This window comes from Canis aureus, chromosome 14, assembly GCF_053574225.1.
Source record: "Canis aureus isolate CA01 chromosome 14, VMU_Caureus_v.1.0, whole genome shotgun sequence".
Lineage (NCBI taxonomy): Eukaryota > Metazoa > Chordata > Mammalia > Carnivora > Canidae > Canis > Canis aureus.
In genome coordinates this window covers 29,611,581-29,629,310 of record NC_135624.1, presented here as the reverse complement: position 1 = coordinate 29,629,310, position 17,730 = coordinate 29,611,581, and the positions used below count along the sequence as shown (strand labels likewise).

Here is a 17,730-nt window from a genome sequence, read left to right as displayed (position 1 = left end):
TCTGCACATTGTTATATAATCCAGATGACAGCACAAGTGTGAAATGCTGTTAATATTCAGCTTTAACCACAGTTTTAACACTTGCAGACAGTGAATGTGTTGCTGGGGTGTCCAGTTTTACATTAGGAAAAGTCCTGGTGGAAATGGAAACTTTATGAGCTGGGTCTATTGCATTGAAACTTTATTGTGCCTATTACATGCTGAGGTACCAAGGGGCAGTGAATTAGACCCATATGAAGAGCCAGAGTCAGTTTTCCACAAAGCCCTTGGTTGGTTCTGCTATCATTCAGTGCTCTGAAGTATTTAGCTATGTGTTATTTTATGGCATAGTTTAGTCTTCAAACTATGAAGCTGGATCTGGCTTCTATTGGGTCATTTAAGGAGCTAACTTTCATCTCTTGAGGGACATTGCACCATACCTAGAAAAACCACTTGAAAGTGGCAGGAAAAACAAACAAAACAAAACTCATTAAATACTAAAGTTGGTACAAATCTTTTGTTGCATTTACTATGAAGTCTCATACTAATACCTCCATCTCTGTATTTAGCCACAGCTGGTATAACTTTATCAGGTAGAAATGTCTTTGGATCCAAGCAACAAGAACTTTGATTAATAGTGGTTTTCATCTAACAAGAAACTTGAGAGGTAGTGCTAGTTCAAGGGTCCAGTTATGTCAAGGTTCAATTATGTTTTACTTGGCTCTTCTCTAACAGACTCAGGTGTTTAATGCAGCTCTAGACATCATTTCTATGTTCAAGTTAAGGTGGTGGACAAGGGGGTACTTGGATGGCTCAGTTGGTTAAACATCTGACTCTTGGTTTTGGCTGAGGCCATGATCTCAGGGTCATGAGGTCGAGCCCCAATTTGGACTCTGTACTCAGTGTGGAGTTAGCTTGTCCCTCTCCGCCAACCCCTTCTCCCACTCCTGCTCTCTCTCTCTCTCTCAAATAAATAAATAAAATCTTTTTAAAAAGATGATGGAAAGCAGCAGTCATGACTTTCTTTTCAGGAAAATAAAATCTTTTCTGGAAGCCTCAGAAGCTTCTTCTAAAATTTGAACCATAGCTAGAAGGAAAATAGAACAGAAGATGATAATGGTTAATCATCCAGAAGTGAGCACATCACAGGTTCTTTTGGCAAAGAAGGAAGGTGCTCTGGGCACTGGGTAGGCATGTGACAGCATCTGCCAAAATGCCCTTCAGCACCAGCTCAAGTCTCTTCTCTGATCCCACAAGTTTATCCTTTTTTTGCTTCTTCTTGCTCTTATTTATCTAATCTGGCCAATACATTTCTCAGGGAATCTGAAAGTAGTGTTCAAGCCAAAAAGTTAATACTAAATTAATAATTTATGAAAAATTATACATATTTAAGAGTAGGAGAGGAATGCAGAAAAACCAAGTGGCTTTAAGAGAAGGGGCTTTGGATTTAGTTCTGAATCATTTTTGAGTCTTGGCTCAATTCTTATCTCTTACCACAAGTGTGGTAGATTTAGCTTTCTTAAATTTCCGTTTTATCAGGAAAGCAATAAAAATAATTTCCGATTCAGAAAGTGGTATTGAGGATTAAATGCATGTAAAATGCTTGTCAAGTGCCCGCCTGTGGTTAAGCACTCAGTGAATTTTAGCTATAGTGGAATAGTCATTGATTAAAGCTTGAATATTTTGATGTCATTGTTTTATGTAATTTTTAAGAAATACATAGAATTTGAGGTGCCTGGGTGACTCAGTCAGTTAAGCGTTAACCCTTGATTTTTGCTCAGAGTCATGAGATTGAGCCCTGCATGAAGTGCCACACCCAGTGTGGAGCCTACTTAAGATTCTCTCTCTTTGTCTCGCTTTGGCCCTCCCTGCCCTCCCTCTCTTTAAAAAAAAAAAAAGAAAGAAAGAAAAAAAAAAAAGGAGAGTTAGATATGTCTAGTTTAGAGCACTATTAAATGCTCTTGGTGGTTGTTCTTCCAATAAATTTCTTAGTTTGTTGATTTAACACGCATGCTAGGCTCATAGAAGCCCAAGGTCAAGTGTTGGAGATTCAACAATGTAATGGTTGGTAAGTTTAACACTTGAAAAAAATACATATAAATCCTACCTACCTACCTACCTACCTACCTACACACATACACTGATACATAAGGTAGTTAATTTGGATGTTCATCACATTATTGTGGTTTGGTGTGATTTGAGATTGATCAGCTCTGTTTATGACCCATTTTTGCACTCAGTGTTGTATAGATAAATAGAAAAGAAACACTTGGAATATCTATGTGGCACATAGTAACCAATTAAAATATATTACACTTATTGTTTTATGTATTATTTTGTGTTTGCATATGCCACAAACATTTAATCTCCATGTATATTAGATGTATTATAGAATTATAGAATATTAGCTCTGGAGGTTAGCGCATGTGCTGCTGAAGTTAGCAGAGCTTTAGAGTTTAATAACAGATGTCAGAAGCCCTTCATAAAGGAATGAATACAAGTAATGATAATAAAAGTGATAACGTAAATAATGTCATACAAAGTTCTTTCCACGCATTATTTCACCAAATGCTAACATCAGTTGTATGAGATGAGGTCTATTATTCTATTTTAGACATGAGAAAACCAGTCTTTGGAATGAATATACAATTTGTCCAAGATTGCATATCCAGCAAATACTTTAGATTTGCTAGAATGTAAACCCAGGTCTATGCCATCCTAGCATCTAAGATCTTATTTCACATGACATTATGCCTCTACTCGTCATTGTTTACTGATTGCATCAAGCCTTAATATTTGTTCAATACATGACTATATAAAATGAAACCTAGGTAGAATGTTTCTAATGGAAGATGTTCTTTCTTGGTCGCTGTTTTACTAAAGCCATGGAACCACGTTGCTTTTATTTTTTATAAGACTCGAGAGCATAGACATCAGGGAGTACTTCTCTAAGGGGACTGCTTATTTTCTAAGGTGGACTTGATTCCCTACTTATCCTGATTTTAATTTTAGAGCATAAGTAACAGGTGTTCTTATTAGCTATTTAATAATAGGAAACAATAGGTTTAATAAAAGGAAACCATGTCTTACACATTGATCTGCTCTCTTTGGGGCTTTCTGCATTCTGAATGATTCTGTGTTCCTTTCCCTTAAAATCTCCAGTGAATGCACTGTCCATCCATCCATCCACCTGAAGGGAAAGGAGGGGACTAATTGTGATGGCAATGCAGATGATATTCCAGTTTTCATCAACTGTTCTTTCCTCAAAGTTTAACCAACTTCAATTAACTGGAGGAAGAACTGAGACAAAAAACGTTTAAGAAATTTGTGATGCAGCTAAGGAATTCATGATTTTAGTGTTTACAACCCATAAAAACAAGAGATTATATATAATGAGTCACATACGGCTCTGCCAAACTCCCCCATGTAGCTTCCTACCCCATATATCCATTTCACTTTCCCATGAACACCTAAAATCCAACATGACCCAAACCAAACCCATTACTGTCCATCTACTCCCCCATTCTCCCTTCACCACACAAATGGTTTCTTCTCCATGGTGCCCATATCATTGATTGGCATTCCTACCCAATCCATTTCCCAAGCCAGATGTCTGAAAAATCTAAAATGAGAATTCTCAATTCTCTATTCTTTCCATCCACTGGCACAGCCTTAGTTCAGACCACTGTTCTTTTGTCAGCTTCACTTGGATTACTGGAATGGCTACTGTCTTCAGTGTTGAGTGCCCCTCTTTGAACCATTCTGCAAGTTCCAGCAAGGTGACTGATCTTTGGTTAAGCAAGGCTGATATTGTTGCTTGCCTACTTATTAGTCTTCATGGATTTCCTTTGACTTCAGCAAGAATTCTGAATTCCTTACAGAGGATTTCACTCTACGAACTTATCTCTGCTCCTCTCTGCAGTTTCTCTTCTCACCCCACCCCTGCAGCCCTTCTAGAGGGCTCTGGCCTTCATCATTGTCGGTAGTCTTTACATCATATTCTTGCTTCCTGGAAGCATTTGCTTCCCTTCACATCAGTGTTGAGCAAGTAATTCCTCGGGTTTCAGCTTCGAAACAATTTTCTCTTGGAAGCCTTCCTCGATTTCGAGGACTGGGTTACATTCCTTTCTCTACAATGCCCCTTATCTCCCTGCTTACTTGCACTGTTCACTGATCTCTTTGAAGAACTAACTGTGTGTGGGTTCCATCCCTGTGGTCTCTCCTAGAGCCCAGCATATGGTAATTGTACTTACTGAATTAAGTACTTACTGAGGAAATGGTGTGCTGGCTGTGAGAAGGAAAATGAGGGCAATATGCTAAAGTACTTCAGTTATAATATATACCTTTGCCTCAATTATCCTGTTATTTTGGGGCACCTGGGTGGCTCAGTGGTTGAGCATCTGCCTTTGCCTCAGGTCATGATCCCAGGGTCCTGGGATCAAGTTCTGTGTTGGGCTCCCAGGGAGCCTGCTTCTCCCTCTGCCTGTATCTCTCTCTCTCTCTGTGTGTCCCTCATGAATAAATAAATAAAATATTTTTAAAAAGTTATTCTGATATTTTGAGGCAAGGCCTGTGAATACATGTGTGTGTGCATGTGACACATATGTGTTTAGCTATGATGATTAGAGTTATTACTGTTCATTTTCCTTCTCTCAGCCTAGATAGATAAACAGGATTACTCAGTAGAGGCCAGAGAACACAGAGCAACTTTTTGACTCTAGAGCCATGCAGACAACTTTTATTAGTTTCCACTGCTATGTGACAGATATCTAGAAAATCAGTGGCTTAGCACAACCCCATTATTGAGCTCACATTCTCTATGTCAGTGGTCCAGCATGACATGGCTGATTCCTCTGCCCAGGGTACCATGGAGTTGAAATGAAGATGTCAGCCACACTGAATTTTCATCTCCAGGCTGTAAGAAAAAAAAATCCTCTTCTAATCTTATTCTTACTATTTGCAGAATTCAGCTCCTTATGATCATAGGATTTAGGTTTCTTTTGCTGGCTCTCAGCTTCTAGTGGCCTTTTGCATGCTTTGCTGCATAGCCCCTTCTGTCTTCAAACCAGCAGTGATGTGTAGAATCACTGGCGTGCTTTGAATCTCTGACCTTCTCTTCTGCTGCAAGCTGGAGAAAACCCTTTGCCTTTCAAGGGCTCGTGTGTTTAGGTCAGGCGTACCCTCATACTCTCTTAATCTTCAGGCCAATTGATGTGGGACCTTATTTATATCTGCAAAGTCCCTTTATAGCCGTATGTTCCTGTTTGGCTGAATAAATGGGAGGTATAAGTACATGGGGGTAGGGGGTTAGGAATCTTGGGGGCTGTTTAGAAGTCTCCCCACCACATAAACAAATTGTACCAAAAAAAAAAAAAAAAAAAAGAAAGGAAGGAAGGAAGGAAGGAAGGAAGGAAGGAAGGAAGGAAAAAAGAAAGAAAGGAAACAAGTGAAAGCCAAATAGAGTATCTGTAATAAAATTTGGTGATGAGAATTGGGTTTTGGGTGGAGGGAAACATGATCTAATTCTTGGAGGAAGATGTATCTTCCTGGCATCACACTTGACCCTGTACACGTGCAACTTGTCCAATGCAAACATGAATCGCTGTAAAATTGGAGGCTGCCTTTTAGTTCCAGCTTCACATTTCATGGCTTCCTTACTCACTGTCTGGTTGGTCCTGGACATGTTTTACAGAATTCCTCCTCTTTTTCCATTTTCCTCACTAGTATCATTGTCACCATCATTGTTATCACTACCCTTTAATGATCGCTTCTTCTGAACCAACATGTTATGTATCTTACATCATTAAATTCCTTTAAAAACTCTTCTGTAGTTAACTGCTGTGCCTGATTCCTAAATTCACTTAGGACCGTTCGGCACATAAGTAAGCTAAGGCTCTGGTTGTCTGATGCTCAAGTTCATTTGTCCCGTCCTGATACTTTCCTGTCTTTTGAGAATGTGGTAAGCCAGATTCATTCAGCGGCATGTGTGGGAAGTGGAAGGATTAGAACCCAGCGCTTTGGACCTCCTAGCTCACCCACCTACCCTCCATGGGTAGAGCAGTAAATAGAGACATCTGGCCCACCTTCTGAGAAAGTGGCTCTTGTGGGCAAATAACAAGTTACTCATTTATTTCCCTTTTCATTATTAGTTCATTGTGAGCTAAGTGACCAAATGATCTTAATAAAATTGGCCTCTAAATACCAAATTGTAAACTTGCATGAATCAGGATCATGTGTCCTGTCAGATTTTTTTCTTCCTTTTTAAATTGAGTTCCACTTTAACATTCTCAGTGAAATGTAACAATAGGATGCTCTGTTTCAACAGTTAGTCAGACCCAGCTGCTATGAAAATAATATGTTTGAGAAAATTGACTTGACATTTGATGGCCTTACAATTCTTCTGACAGGATATAATCAACTCATTAGGAAGAAACAGAAGCCTTCCTTGTATAGCCACGTATTTCTGGGCATGACCACATTCCCTCGGAGTGGGGTGGGCAAGCGTTCAGGGCACGCTGGGGCTTCATGGCCTCGGGGCCAGCACTCAAAGTGACCGAATTTACTTTCTCTTCCTCTGTCCGCTGCCCTTGATCTGACGAATGGGAAACATCACTTTCTTCAGCCAACAATTTCTTTTTTTCTTCTTCTTTTCCTTCCCTGAAGTCTAAATTTATAACAAGGGCTTGGATTTTTAAAAGATTCTCTCAGCCTTCCTTCTGCTCAGGAACAGCTGGGACAACTCTCTTGGGAAAGTGATTAGAAGCAGGAAGTGGCAATTGGGATTCCTGATTTCAGTTCCCAGGCTGGTCCCGAGTTCTTTGTGGGACCCTGAGGGGCTCATCCCAAGCCTTTGCTTAGCTCATGCTTACAGCTCCCGGTTGCTTTGCCTGTGTTAGTCTCAAGCTAGCGATGTGGAAGGAGGGGAAGAGAGTCCTCTTTAGAATCTAAATTCCAGCTCCCTAGGACCTAGGTAGTGAGGAGACTCCCGTAGGCCACTTTTTCACATCTGTAAAATGGAACCAATAATGGACAGCTTGAAAAGACACTCTGAGTGTCAGAGGTGGTCACATATAGAAAATCACTACAGAGTTCTTGGCATGTCTCCTAAATTCTCTTCTAGGTTCATTTGCCTGGACCTGTCTATAATTTAAGTCTTTCTATGCAGTTAGTCAGTGGATATATGCTTGACATGATGTTTTTTTTTTTTTTAAATGGTCTTTTAGGAAAAGAATCATATCAAATATTAAATCGTTATAGTGATGATGATTTATATGCATTTCATGGTTTTAGCTTATGAAGCTTATCTTATTTATTAGAAAGAGAAAGAGAGCATGTGAACAGAGGGGAGGGGCAGAGGGAGAGAGAGAGAGAGACAGAGAGAAAACCTTAAGGAATCTCCATGCTCGGTGTGGAGCCTGACATAGGGCTCACCCTCATGACCCTGAGATCATAATCTGAGCTGAAGCCAAGAATCAGATGCTTAATGGACTGAGCCATCCAGGCATCCTACAAAGCTTATTATTAAGGTTAATTTCACTTCATTCTTTTCTTTTTATTTTATTTTTTTTAAGATTTTATTTACTTATTCATGAGACACACACAGAGAAGAGTGAGAGAGAGAGAGGCAGAGACACAGGCAGAGGGAGAAGCAGGCTCCATGCAGGGAGCCCGATGTGGGACTCGATCCTGGGACTCCAGGATCACACCCTGGGCAGGCACTAAACCGCTGAGCCACCCAGGGATCCCCACTTCATTGTTCTTATTTGCTACATTGTAACTTTACTAGAAGAAGAACTATGTCTCTCTTTTTTATTATCACTATAGCCTGAGTATCTAGAAGAGTTCCCAGGACATACAAAGCATTTTTTACATATGTGCTACATGAATGAATTAAGCAATTAACTAATTGTTCTTCCAAATATTTCCCAGTCTCTATGCTTGACTTCCTTCTGTACCTTTATACCAGGGATCAGTGAACTACAGCCTGTGGGTGAAATACTGTCTGTTGTCTATTTTTGTAAATAAAGTTTTATTTAAGTACAGCCATGCCCATCCATTATATATCATTTATGGCCACTTTTGCTTTACAATAGCAGAATTGAACACTTGTGGTAGAGACTGTATGGATCACAGAATGCAAAATATTTACTAACACTTTACAAAAAAGTTTGCAGGCCTCTGTATTTACCAGGCATAGAGTGATATTTCCAAGATGCAAATCTAATTATTTTACTGTTCCTGCTTAAAACACTCAATGACTCCTAATCACCCTTGCAAAGAAGTCTAAGATTCTTCCGCCATCGAGTTCATGATCCGAATCCTGTCAATCTCTGTAGACTCATCAGTTGCTCCTCTCCTTGCAAATCACACAATGTTTCAGTATGTCCAAGGTATAAGCTACTGTCTTTGCTGAGAATGCTATTCCTTCTCATTTTTTCTTGGTAACCTCTGCTCATCCTTCTTGCATTTGCTTACATGACATTTGATCTGAAATGCCTTCTCCGAAGTTTCCAAGCTAGGTAAGGAACTCCTGGTCTGTGGTCCAATTGCGTCAAGTACTTTTCTTGTTACACCACTAATCAGCACTTTGTGAATGATGAAACCTAAGTTCATAGGGATTGATTTGACCATAGTCATTCAAGTGAGGAGGTTGGGATTTGCACTGATATCTGCCCGAGTCCATTGGTCACTTTCTTTCTGCTACACCTTACTTCTGATTAATTAATATATAAAATATTATTTTCAGCACATGGGGCATGTGTAGGATGGTGTGTAGAGAGTAAAATGAAGCATGACCTTGTGATTTTCCTACAAACACTCTGTCCCAGCCACAGACACATTTAAAATGATAGCAGCGAAAGGCATGTGACAGTTGATTTGGGTGGAAAACACCAAGAGCTATAGATGTAGAGCTTATCTGTTCCATAAGTTCAAAGTATATAAGTTAAATGTATTATTCACTGTATAAGTTATCTGCTTATCCATAACATGTTGTCTTAATACATGGTGGCTTCAAACAACAAATATGTATCATCTCATAGCTCTGTAGACTAGAAATCTAAGCACATGGTTCATTTGGACACCTCTGACTCAGGCTAAGTCAAGTTGCAAAGTTGTTGACCAAAGCTGTGGCTTCGTGTGAAAGCCTGACTGGGGAGAAGTCTGCTTCCAAGCTCACTCAGTGATTGTTGGCAGGCCTCATTCCCTTGCCATGCGGCTTCTCCACAGAGCTCCGTCACATCATGGCAGCTGCCTTTCACCGAAGCAATGATATGAGAGAGTATAGAAAAACTCCCAACATGGAAATTACCATCTTTCTATAAACTAGTTTCAGAAGTGACATTGCATCATTTTTTCCATGTTCTGTTCATTTGACATGAGTTCTATCAGCCTGGCCCAAACTACAGGGGAAGGATTTATACAAGGATGTGAATACTGGGAAGTAGGGATCACTGGTGACCATTTTGAACTTGCGTGAAAACCTCAATGAAATCAAACTTCTGCTAGGAGAGATGGATGTTGGGCAGGTGACTAGTGGTGTCTGCTAAAGCAATCTAAATCCTAACTTAGGTAGTTCAGGTAACTGGATAATAGGTTAAGAATATGAATAGCAGGGATCCCTGGGTGGCGCAGCGGTTTAGTGCCTGCCTTTGGCCCAGGGCATGATCCTGGAGACCCAGGATGGAGTCCCACGTCGGGCTCCCGGTGCATGGAGCCTGCTTCTCCCTCTGCCTATGTCTCTGCCTCTCTCTCTCTCTCTCTCTCTGTGTGTGACTATCATAAAAAAAAAAAAAAGAATGTGAATAGCACTCTATAATGCTAGAAACTGAGAAGAAGGTGCAAAGGTATAAAAGACAATTGGAGTCCCTTAAATAAATATGTCCAAATCTCTCAGCAATAGAACTGCGAAATGCTGACCTAGAAATACTAAGTTGATCAATGTGTAAAACTCAATTTCTTCTGGCATGCCTGTGTGGCTCAGCTGGTTAGGCATCTGACTCTTGATTTCAGCTGGGGTCATGATCTCAGGGTTGTGTGATGGAGCCCTGTAAGGAGTTCCATGCTCAGCAGGGAATCTGCGTCTCTCTCTCCTTCTCTCTTCTGTTGCCCCTCCCCCAGTTCCCTGTCTCTGTCACTCTATAAAATAAACAAATAAAATAAATCTTTAAAAACCCTTAAATGCCTTCTTAAAAAAGCTCTTAATTTCTTCTATTTCTACACATTAAATGTTGATATTCCTTAAGAATTTTGACTTTGGGTTCTCTTATTCCAGCATGTAGCCCTCTGCCTCAATACAGATTCCATGAATAAATAAATTACTCTCATTCGCTCCCTTGAGTTTTACCTTGTATTGTAAACAGAAGATACCGGAACATAAATATCCTGCCCTAAGATCTTTTGTGTGCTCCAGACCCATTCATCTTTGAATTATCTACCACATATTCATATGGAGGTTCCATACTTTTTTTTTTTTTAAGATCTATTTATCTTAAGAGAGAAAGAGGAGAGAGAACACACTCACGAGTTGGGGGAGGTACAAAGGGGGAGAATCTTTAAGCAGACTCCCCGCTGAGTATGGTGCCTGACATAGGCCTCAGTCCCATGACCCTGAGATCACGACCTGAACAGAAACCAAGAATCAGACACTGCACCGGATAAGCCACGCATATGCCCCATACACTTTTAGATTGATTAATTTAAGGAAAATTGATCATCTCCTCCCTATAATCTTTGCATATTCCTGGATTTCCTATCTCAGTGATTTCCAGAGTAGAAATATGGGAGTCATCTTTGATTCATTCTCTTTCCTCACCTCACCTCACCTCATCTCCTATAATGTCCTACTAATTTTATTAGATGAATGCTCACTGAATATAGACATTTAATTATTTCACAATTATTCATTGAACACTTGGCATATATTAGGTACCATGGCACTTCACTACTACTGACAATGTCTTCATTTATGCTCTTGTTATATACTTTACCTGGAATAATAGCTTTTGTTTTTTATTTTGTTTTTGTGAGTAACTGGGGCCATTTAAAGGGCTCAGATTGTTAAGTAAGAATTAGTTGACAAGAGAATCAATCAGACTAGATCAGTCTCTTCATTTTATATCATAAGTTGACATCTTTGATTTATAACTAGAACCACTCTTGATTCTACTTAGAAGGAATCATCTAAGTAGTAAGAAAAAATTTATAGACAATGAGTTAGAGAGAAAGTTAAAATACAGCCAGTTATTTTACAGTGACTGAAATGAAATGCTTACTCAAATAAGAGTATTTTCTACTAGTTACTAGCACCAAAACAGCCAGATGACTTGGTATAGATTTCCGTCTATCCAATCCTACAACTTCCATTACTTTGCAGTAGATCAATACTGGGGTTATTCTTTCCTTTGAGCTATGGGAGAAACACTTATTTCTATTCTCTCTAGGCTTAAAAATGAGGTAGGTGCTCAGGGACCTTGTGTCAAAAGTAATAACAATGCCTAGAAATAGTCCACTGTTGTGAATTAGAAGCATAATATAGTAGTAGATTGACTTACTGTGAGTAACAGGACCCATTACCATCTTTTGGTGGGGCTCGTGACCATGAACCAGTCATACAAGCTCTTTGAACCTCAGTTCTGCCATCTGTAAACTGGGGATAACTGCCTGACTTCTTTACAAAATTATTCTGAGGGTTGTATAAAATACTGCATGTGAAACCATTTGAGGGTTGTAAGGACTTTGCATGAACATTTGATATATCTTTTCTGAGTGCTTTTATAAACTATGGGAATTCAGGCCTCTGGTTACTTAACCTCTAATGTTTCCCCTCTCTGTTTAATGGGAATAATAATACCTTAGAAACTGAATTGGGGATTAAAGGAGAGGTTTATGGCTCAGTAATTGTTGGTCCATCAACATTCTATGTATTTCTCATAAGAAATATCCTTATGAATGTGATCAAAATGTCAAATGAAAAATTTCAGTACTGCTTTCATTCTGTTAGCCCATATAATAATTTTTACACTTTATCAAAAAGAATTGTAGTTCAGCTTCCTTTATTGGCTCTGCAAGATGTGTCTAATTGAAGACAGCAGTAATTAATGACTATTTTTCATTTGACTTTTGAGGGGTAGACAGAGAGTAAACTGTCAGCTTTATTATTGATAGATCTATTGGCTTAGATGCATGAGCAAGTAACTTTGATATTTCACCCTGAAATACAGTCACTCTGTCATCAACATAAGCAGACAATCTAAAGACTGTCTGTGGGAACTCCCCAAATAAACTTACAGCACAAAAGGATGATGTAAAACATATTTTTTCTTGTGAACTTATAGCTCCCAATAAAAGAGAGGTGAGACCAAGGGTTTGTAGCATATATGACCAATTAGTTATCTCAAAATCGATCTAAATTCAATGCATTACAATAAAAATCTCACACATTTTTAAAAAAATATTGACAAGATGATTCTAAAATGTACATACATCTCTAAAGGACTTAGAATAGCCAAGAAAACTTTAGAGAAGGAAAATAAAGTTGGACTATGTACACTACCTGATTTCAGGATTTACTACAAGCTGCCATAATTCTGGGCCTGTGAGGCTCCTGACATAGATTCATACACAGTTAGTAAACTCATGGCAAAGATGCCAGGGTGATTCAGTGGGAAATGGAAGAACTTTCAGTAGTGCTGAAACAATTGGATATTCATAGGGAACATAGTGAATCTTGAGTCCTACTTTACAGATCTAAATAAATGGAGAGGGATGCCTGGGTGGCTCAGTCGGTTAAGTGTCCAACTCTTGATTTCCACTCAAGTCATGATCTCAAGGTTGTGAGATGGAACCTCGTGTTGCCTCTGTGCTCAATAGGGACCCTGCTTGAGATTCTTTCTCTCCCTCTCCCTGTCCACTCCCCTCTCTTTAAAATAAATAAATATATATATTTTTTTAAAGCGAGAGACACACCTATGTTTATGCACTGGAGAATGTAACAACCTTTATTTTTTTAAACAAAATATAAAATTTTAACTTAATTTAATTTGAATTCTAGTATAATTTATACAGTGTTAGTTTCAAGTGTACAATATAGTGATTTGACACTTTCATACATCAGCTGGTGCTCATCGAAACAAGTACAGTACTTAATCCCCTTCACCCATTTCCCCCATTTCCCACTCATGTCCCCTCTGGTGACCATCAGTTTGTTCTCTATAGGTAAGAGAACTTGGTCTATCTGTCTGTCTCTTTTTCTCCCCCTTTACTTGTTTGTTTTGTTTTTAAATTCCACTTATGAGTACAATTATATGGTATTTGTCTTCTCTGACTTACTTAACTTAGCATTATACTCTCTAGCTCTATCTACATCATTGCAAATGGAAGATTTCATTCTTTTTTATGGCTGAATAATATTCAGCCATATAATATTGATATTGATTAATATTGATATTAATCAATATTGATATTGATTAATAACTGAATAATATTCCATTGCATATATATATATATATATATATATATATATATATATATACCACATCTTCTTTATCTTCTTTCTCCATTCATCTGGAGATCCATTCATATGGATGCTTGGGCTGCTTCCATAATTTGGCTAATGCAAATAACACTGCTATAAACAGAGGTGCATGACTTATCCCTTCAAATTAGTGTTTTTGTATTCTTTGGGTAAATACCCAGTAGTGCTGAGTTGTGGGGTAGTCTTATTTTTAACTTAAAAAAAAAAGATTTTATTTATTTATTCATGAGAGATGGGGTGGGAGACACACACACACACACACACACACACACACACACACACACAGGCAGAGGGCGAGACAGGCTCCATGCAGAGAGCCCTACGTGGGACTCTATCCTGGGTCTCCAGGATCACGCCCTGGGCTGAAGGTGGCGCTAAACCACTGAGCCACCGGGGCTGCCCCTATTTTTCACTTTTTGAGGAAACTCCATATAGTTTTCTGCAGTGGCTGCACCAGTTTGAATCCTTACTATCAGTGTACGAAGATTCTTTTTTCTCCACATTCTCGCCAACATTTGTTTCTTGTGTTTTTGATTTTAGCCATTTTGACAGGTGTGAGGTGTTATCTCATTGTAGTTTTTAAAGATTTTTTTTAAATTTATTCATTCATGATAGACAGAGAGAGAGAGAGAGGCAGAGGAACAAGCAGAGGGAGAAGCAGGCTCCATGCTGGGAGCCCGACGCGGGACTCGATCCTGGGACTCCAGGATCACGCCCTGGGCCAAAGGCAGGCACCAAACCGCTGAGCCACCCAGGGATCCGCTAGTTTTGATATCTATTTCTCTGATGATGAGTAATGTTGAGTATCTAGCCATGTGTCTGTTGGCATTTGTATGTCCTCTTTGGAGATGACATGTTTGTAATTTCTGCCCATTTTTTCTTTCTCCAAATTTGTATTTAAATTCCAGTTAGTTAACATACTGTAATATTAGTTTCGGGTGTAAAATTTAGTGATTCATCACTTACATACAACACCCTGTGCTCATCCTAGCAAGTGCCCTCCTTAATTCCCATTACCTATTTCACCCATCCACCTGCCTACCTCCCCTGCAGTAGCCCTCACTTTGTTCTCTATAGTTACGTCTGTTTCTTGATTTGACTTTCTCTCTTCCCCTCCCATATGTCCATTTGTTTTGTTTCTTAAATTCCACATATGAGTGAAATCATATGGTATTTGTCTTCAATTGTATTATTTGGGGTTTTTGGTGTTGAGTTGTATAAGTTCTTTATATACTTTGGATACTAACCTTTACTGGATATGTCATTTGCAAATATCTTCTCTCATTCTATAGATTGCCTTTTAGTTTTGTTGATTGTTTCCTTCACTGTGAAGGAGTTTTTTATTTTGATGTAGTCCCAATAGTTCATTTTTACTTATATTTCCCTTGCCTCAGGAGACATATATAGAAAAATGTTATTATGGCTGATGTCAGAGACATTACTGCCTGTGCTCTCTTCTAGGATATTTATGGTTTCAGGTCTCACAGTTAGGTCTTCAATCCATTTTGACATTATCTTTTGTATGGTGTGAGAAAGCGGTCCAGTTTCATTCTTTTTCATGTAGCTGACCAGTTTTCCCAACACAATTTGTTGAAGAGACAGTTGTTTTCGCATTAGATATTCTTTCTTGCTTGCCAAAGATTAATTGAGCATATAATTGTAGGTTTATTTCTGGGTTTTCTGTTTTGTTCTATTGATCTATGTGTCTATTTTTGTACCAGTACCAAACTATTTTGGTTACAGCAGCTTTGTTTTTTTTAAAATATTTATTTATTTATTAAATTTTTTGCCAACATGTAGTATAACACCCAGTGCTCATCCCGGCCAGTGCCCCCCTCAGTGCCCATCACCCAGTCACCCCATCCTCCCTCCCACCTCCCCTTCAACCACCTCTGGTTCGTTTCCCAGAGTTAGGAGTCTCTCATGTTGGCACCCTCTCTAATTTTTCTCACTCATTTTCTCTCCTTTCCCCTATAATCTGTTTCACTATTTTTTTATATTCCCTGTAAGAGTGAAACCATATGATGATTGTCCTTCTCTGATTGACTTACTTTTACTTAGCACAATACCCTCCAGTTCCATCCATGTCAAAGCAAATGGTGCAACTATGTAATACAACTTAAAGTCTGGAATTGTGATAACTCCAGCTTTGGTTTTATTTTCCAAAACTGTTTTGGCTATTTGGGATCTTTGTAATTCCATATACATTTTAGGACTGTTTGTTTTAGTTCTGTGAAAAATGCTCTTGGTATTTTGATGGGGATTGCATTAAATGTGTAGATTGCTTTGGATAATATAGACATTTTAACAGTATTCTTCCAGTACATGAGCATGGAATGTCTTTCCATTTCTTTGTGTCATTTTTAATTGCTTTCATCAGTGTTTTATAGATTTCAGCATCCAGGACTTTCATCTCTTTGGCTATATTTATTCATAGGTATCTTATTATTTTTGGCCCAACGTTGTTTTCTTATTTTCTCTTTCTGCTGCTTCATTGTTGGTGTATAGAAATGGAACAGGTTTCTGCACATTGGTCTTTGTATCCTTCAACTTTACTGAATTTATCAGTTCTAGCAGTCTTTTGGTGGAGTCTTTAGTGTTTTCTACATATAGTATCATATCATCAGCAAATAATGAAAGTTTACTTCTTACTTGCTAGTTTGAATGTGTTTTATTTCTTTCTGTTGTCTGATTGCTGTGGCTAGGACTTGTAGTACTATGTTGAATAACAGTGGTGAGAGTGCACATCCTTGCCCTATTCCTAACCTTGGGGGAAAAGCTCTTAGTTTTTCCCCATTGAGTATAATTGCTGTCAGTTTTTCATATATGGCTTTACTATGTTGAGATACATTCCTTCTAAACCAGAAACTATAATATTACTAATATGGCAGTACTTTCAGAATTTAACTACAGATTCCAAGAATTCCCTATTAAAATTCTAGCTGGCTTTTTTTTTTTTTCCTAGCTGGCTTTTTTGAAAGAAATTGACACACTGATTCTAAAATTCATACGATAATAGAAAACAATCCCCAAAAAGGACAAAATAGAGGATGTTTCCCATTTTTGAAACTGACTACAGAACTTGATTACACGATTATGACTGTGTGGTTCTGACATAAGCAAAGACACATAAATGAATGGAAGAGAATTGAGACTCCAAAAATAATATTATATTTGTGGTCAGTTGGTTTTTGATGAGAATACCAAGGCAATGCAATGTAGAGAATAGTCTTTAGCAAATGGTGTTGGGACATCTGGATACCCACGTTGACAAAAGTAGAGTTGGCTACCTTTCTCACACCATGCACAAAAATGAACTCAAAATGGATCATAGATCTAGGGACACCTGGGTGGCTCAGCAGTTCAGCATCTGCCTTTGGCTCAGGGCGTGATCCCAGAGTCCCTGGACTGAGTCCCACATTGGGCTTCCTGCATGGAGTTTGCTTTTCCCTCTGCCTATGTCTCTGACTCTCTCTCTCTGTGTCTCTCATGAATAAATAAATAAAAATCTTTAAAAAAATGGATCATAGTTCTAAATGTAAGAGCTCAAACTATAAAAGTCTTAGAAGAAAACCTCAGAGTAAATCCTTGTGAATTTAGGTTATGCAAATTTTTTTTTTTTTTTTTTTTTTTTTTTTTTTTTTTTTAGTTATAACACCAAAATTCAAGCAAGAAGAGAAGATTGAGAATTGGACATCTTCTAAATGTAAAACTTTTGTATTACAAATAACACTATCAGAGAAGAAAAGAAAAGGCAGTCTATAGCGTAATGGGAGAAAATACTTGTAAATTATACATCTGATGAGGAGCTTATAACCAGAATATACAAAGAACTCCTAAAACTCAATGATAAAAAAAAACACCTCAATTTAAAAATTGTCAAAGGATATGAACAGACATTTCTCAAACAAAGATATGCAAATAGACAATAAATTCATGAAAATATATTCAACATTATTAGTAGGGAAACACAAATGAAACTAAAATGAGATACCACTTCATACACACCAGGACCAAAAGGACAAGAATAAATGCTGATTAGAATGTGTAGAAATTCCACTATACCTTGGTTGTAGAAATATAGATAGTGCAATTTCTTTAGGAAAAAGAAATGTTAAAAACATAGATTTATTTTATATTTCCAATTCCCAGAAATTCTAATTTCAGATAAATACCCAAGAGAAATGAAAACATCTGTTCATACAAATATAGGTTCT

General features: G+C 38.2%; 1 protein-coding gene across 40 annotated transcripts in view; it reads left to right on the top strand.

Moving 5' to 3' along the window:
* The window catches only part of LOC144283320 (uncharacterized), a 297,695-nt gene that overhangs the window by 134,217 nt on the left and 145,748 nt on the right, over positions 1-17,730 (top strand). Inside the window, exon 5 of one of the 40 annotated variants that reach the window (XM_077847232.1) lies at positions 17,163-17,219. The exons of the other annotated variants lie outside the window; for them this stretch is intronic. The gene's annotated coding sequence lies outside the window, so the exon portion shown is untranslated. The remainder of the gene's footprint in view (positions 1-17,162; positions 17,220-17,730) is intronic. 40 annotated transcript variants of the gene reach the window in all.